General features: G+C 34.7%; 1 long non-coding RNA gene across 1 annotated transcript; it reads right to left on the reverse strand.

Annotated features, from left to right (window-relative positions):
- Positions 1–3,540: 3,540 nt before the first annotated feature.
- On the reverse strand, positions 3,541–5,396 carry LOC145136250 (uncharacterized). Its single transcript, XR_013720338.1, has 3 exons — positions 5,177–5,396; positions 4,234–4,299; positions 3,541–3,723 (listed from the first exon to the last, which is right to left on the reverse strand). It is a non-coding gene; the product is annotated as an uncharacterized LOC145136250 (long non-coding RNA).
- Positions 5,397–5,660: the final 264 nt, after the last annotated feature.

A 5,660-nucleotide genomic window follows, 5' to 3' on the forward strand; every position in this document is an offset into this window, starting at 1 on the left:
TAAAACTTGAGTGTGTAAAGGCTTACCAAGAATGATGATTATCTTGTGAAAATCCTCTTGAAAATTAAGCTAAATCTTGAAAATTTTGGAGGAAGAAGATGGATGATCCTTGAGAGAAATGGAGAGAATTTGGTGAAATGTGTGTGTGTGTGTGTGTGTTTGTTGTCTTCGGTCGAGAATAGAAGAGGAGAGGGGAGAGAGAGAGGTGAGGTGACTAGCTTGGTTGCATGGTGGTTTAAAGCCTAGATGCATGTTGGATTTTATGGAGGTGGCACTCCAAAGTCAACCCCCCCCCCCTTAATCTCTTATTCTCCTTTTTTTTTATACATGGGCCGACATTTTGGGCCAAGAAGAAATGATGGAGTAGTTTGGACCCATTAACTTTAGCTAGGACATTTGGATCCTAAACATAAGGTTTTTCGGCCCATTGGGCTTTTGGAAGCATTCACGGCCCACATAGAATAAAAGAATGGGCTTATGGCTCACTAAGGTTAATTGGATTAGTTATGGCCCAATAAGGCCCATTAGGGTTAGAATGAATCATTCTAGACCCAAATAGTCCAAAATATTTTAGATTTATGAGTTGGGTCCAATTAGGATCCAATTAAGGCTTCTAAGTCCAATAAAGTTGAATTGGGTGCTTATTGGTCCATTAGGCCCAATAAGGAACTCCTAGTCCAATATGGACTTAAACCATGGATCTTAGGGCTTCAGACTCTTTGATGAACATGAATGGTGAATCTAAATGTGCATTGAGTGAGATTTACTTAGAATATAAGTTTTACAATAGTTGAATGGTTACACAGGAATAGAATTTCCTAGCTAAAATGTCAGTTGTGACATTACAAAATTTATTTTACAATTACGTAACTAAAAAATAGTATAATAAGCATGATATTTACTTTTTAACGAATGAATATTCATTTACATGTATATGTATATGTATTTTATAGGTTTTATATTAGTTTAAAAGTATAATATAGTATCATGTATATCAATGTACGTTATTCAAACATTTATTATAAATAACGAATGAAAATTGTCAGCTAACAATATTGATCTCAAAATGATATAATTTATTATTCAAATTAGTTTTTTCAATTTACAAAGATTTTACAACTTAATTACGAAAGAAATCAAATGATTCATTTAATTTAGTAATAAAAAGGTTATTTTGTTTTGATGAAATGAACCAAATCATTTGTTATTAGCTATTAACATGTTTACAACTTACATAGAATTTAATATAATAAACACTATATGTAAAAATAAGCAAACCATAAAAACAAATTTGAAACTAAAAACTTATTAAACTTTATAAAAACATCTGATATATTTGTACAAATTTGTGTATCATGTTTATGCAACAAATTAAACACAATTTGTGACCAAAATTTATGCTAGTACCTTTAATACCAAAGATTTAAGCAGAAATATGTAGATGTTAGACATTTTTGGACAGTTGAAGAAGATTAATAATGAAGGAGTTTCATTTCAAATTTTGAATTCCATAGAAAACTCCTAAATAATGGTGTATAGTTTTTTGTTTTTTTTTTTGTCTTGATTAAATTTAATGATAACTTTCATTATTCCACTTCATTTATGTATGGTAAAGATTGGTTGTTTATGTGCATTGGTAATTTGTACATCAAGATTTAAAATTTGTACCTCTTAACATTCAAGAATTGTCTAATATGCTTCATAACATAATCATATACCTAGTCTTGTTCATTATAGGACATAAATGATGGATTCATTTAACTCAAACCTATGTGCTAGATTATCTTGAGGCTAACTTAAAATGGTGTCATGTGGAAATGCCAAGATTCCTCCAAATAAATCTTGTATCTTGATCTCTTTCAAGATATTATCATCATATGCATAAAGATTTTAAAACTTTAACATTCATCGTTATCTATCTCCGTAGATTTTACATTCCAAAAATGTTTCTTGTCCTTCTTAAGTTTCTTCTTAGAAACACTTTCCAAATCAATGTGAAACAGTTTTGCATAGTCAGAATGTAATCTCTTATGATTAAGTATATCTAATACAAGGTTAAGAATATCACTATGTTCCTACTAGTTCTTTGAAAACATAGATGTTCTCTTCATTTTAATATAAAAACATACCTTGTGTTTTCATTTAAAATAATGATTCCAACCTTGAGATGTTTGTTTTATATCCACAAATGGATCTTAGTTCTTACACATTTTATTTAGGATAACATGGATTAAGAAATCCTCCATTCACAGTTATATAGATATCTTCAAATATCTAGGCTAAGTTATATAGATATCCTCAAATATCTATTAAGAAAAACGTTTTTTCTTAAAACCTATATGTTATATCTCACCATCAGAATATATACTTATGGTAAATAATATCATTGTTGATCGAATCATAGATACTTAAGAAAATGTTTTATCATATTCAATAACATTAGAATCAAAGAAGCCTTTTACAATAAGTGTTGATTAATGTTTATAGATCTTTATGTTTGTATTCATTCTAAAAGGATTATTTACTCCTAGTCTTGCTATAAAGAGGAAGATTAATTAAGCTCATACTTGATTATTAAACATTGATTACATCTCAATGTTCATGACTCAAAATTATTTATCAGATTCAAGATCTCATATAAAATTTTAGTAGTTGATGAATTTGCCATAAACATCAAAAATAACTCATCAATAAACGATTTTATATTTCTCAAGTTGTAGATGATTTCTACCATATATGCGAATAATTTTTGTTTATAAATAACTATTATTCATGTTTAACAATTTCTTGTTAAAACTAATGTCAATTGTTGCTACATCGGACCATGATTCTTGATCTACTTCAAGTTTCATATGTTTCCCAATTGTTTTTTCATCAGACTATGATTCTTGATCTACTTCAATTTTCACATGTTTCTTAAATTTTTTGTTATTAGAAGTTTACTTTCTAACAACTTATATTTCAAAGGAATAAGAAAACTTATTCTTTATGGGTTTTTATAAAAACAATATAAGCAATCTTTTAGACTTGTTAAACCGAAAACAGATGACCATATCGGTTCAACTAAAAAATCATTTTTTTTTAAATTAGTCCGGATTCAATTCGTTTAAGAAAAAAATCAAGTTAGACAAATTGGTCGCATTAACGGTTTCGATGGTTATTATGTTGGCGCGTCATCTAAAAGTCACCAATGATGAGCGTTTGGGCAAATCAATTATTTTTGCAAGATAATATTGATGTCAAGTTCACATTAGCATATACTAATATTTTTAGGTTAAAAAATCTAGGTAACGTTTTTTCAGGAAAATGTTTACTTCGGTGTTGTTAGTTTTTTGTAAAAAAAACTCTTCATACTTCTGATTTCTGTGTCGCGCAGCACACGCGTAGCACTTTTAATCTCGCAGCTGTTTGTTTTTTAGAAGTCTTCAGAGTAAAAAAAAACATCTACGTGTGTTCTGTTTTGCGCAGCACTTGATTATATGTTGTGTAACATCCCAATTTTCAAGGCCAAAAATTTCATTTTTAAATTAAGTACCTCATGAAATAGTATGCCAAAACATTGTCAAGTTACATCAACTTATAAAAAAAACTATAACGTCATGATCAAAATCACAATATCAAGATTTATGAAAATCAGAGTACAATCCCAGAAACTCCATGTGGAAATCATGTGTGTGATGCGCTGCTACACCGCCGGCTCCTTCCCCTTGGACGAAGAGGTACCTGAAACCAAAACTGAAACTGTAAGCACAAAGCTTAGTGAGTTCCCCCATCATACCACATACCAAAACCACATACATATTGTCGGACAATTCTGGGGTATCCGACCTACCCATGTCAAGCCATTCTGGGGTGCTGACCTACCCATGTCAAGCCATTATGGGGTGCTGACCTACCCGTGTCAGGCTATTCTAGGGTGCCGACCTACCCTCCGGTCTATCTCAACCGAATACGGGGACTATTTCACCCCCTACCGCTAGCATATAATGTCATGTCATGATCGTGATGTCATACATATCTGGGGTGTCCGACATACCCATTGGTCCTAGCGACCGAATCGGGGACTAGTCCCCTCCTACTGATACTATCTCACATAACATAGCATACTAGCATACACATATATCAATCACAAGCAACCCAGATGATTATCACAAAGACAATCACCACGACTAAACAATTACCATTGGGCCGGCCTTGGTGCCTTAGACCCACTTCTACTGGAAGGTAACTCACCTCGATGTCGTGCAGTGTCTGAAATGTCCTTGGCGTGAAAATCGACTCCCTTCGACTCCTCAATCCCTACACGGCAACCCTTCTAAATCATCAATTCAAACATGCAACCCAAACCAGGGTCAACTCAATTCAGTTAAAGTTCACATTGGTCAAAGTCAATATCCAGTTGACCTGACTCGCCGAGTTGGTCAACCAACTCGTTGAGTCCATATCCCTCTAACTCGAACCAATCCCCGACTCAAATCGTCAAGTCTAGCAAGAACTCGACGGGTTCTTCTTAAATCATACCATCGGGGCCATCTTCATCCGACTCGCCGAATTTGACCTTGAACTCGTCGAGTTCATCTCCCTCATAAGAATGTGTCCAGCCTATGACTCGCCGAGTTGTATGAACAACTCGTCGAGTCCATCTTCAAAGATTGGGAGATTGCCTTGGACTCGCCGAGTCTGTTCATACACTCGCCGAGTCCTATGATTCCCAGGTCCCTTTACGCGTCTAAACAACTAAGGTACTTCCTCCCTAAAAACTGGTCCATCCACAGAAAGGATTTGGTGGTCAATACACCGCGACTCGCCGAGTTCCAAGAACAAATCGTCGAGTCCATCCTTGACCAACACTATACAGTCGATTTAAATGGGTCTTAACACACCAAAACCATAGATCTGGCCTCCTAATGTCCATTTTACACAGAAAGTTCCAAACTTGGTACACATCCAAGGGGTCTTTGGCCCAAAAAGCCATAAAAGATGGCCTCCAAAGTACATAGGGTGTTCATGGCAACAAATTGGGCACCTTTGTGCCATAAAACCCCCCAATAGACCTGGATCTAAAGCATACACTGATTTCCAACACTAAATCCCGAATACAACCTCTCTAAGGCTTAGAAAGATGAAGGAAAAGGCCCAAAAATCAAGATCTATAGACAAAGGTTCAGCTTCATACCTCCACTAAGCTGAAAATGAGCTTCAAACTCTGGATATTCTTGTTTCCCCTTGGCCTCACAAGTTCCTTCCCTCTTCTCAAGCTTCACAACCCACCAAAAGCACCAAATTGGCCTTAGAACACACAAAAAACGGCTAGGGTTTCAATATGATGTCTTCTGGGAGTACAAGGGACGATGGAGGCTGAGATAAGGTGTTTAAATAGGGTGCAAACCCTCAAATTTAGGGTTTCACTCAAACAGCGCCTACTCACCGATTCGGTCTCCCGACTCGTCGAGTAGGTTACTTAAACTCTCGCGGATCACGACTCTACTCGACGAGTTGGGCCACCAACTCGTCGAGTCCCAGAGAAAACACATGAATTTCTTTAATTAAATATGTACCAGGAATGGGGTGCTACATGTTGCTGAAATCTTATTTTATATTTTTTTCGTTTTTTTTTTTTTTTTTGTTTATTCTTGATAATTTCTTAATAAAATATGATT

The sequence above is a fragment of the Lactuca virosa genome, chromosome 9, assembly GCF_052849685.1.
Source record: "Lactuca virosa cultivar CGN04683 chromosome 9, Lactuca_virosa_CGN04683_v6, whole genome shotgun sequence".
Taxonomy (NCBI): domain Eukaryota; kingdom Viridiplantae; phylum Streptophyta; class Magnoliopsida; order Asterales; family Asteraceae; genus Lactuca; species Lactuca virosa.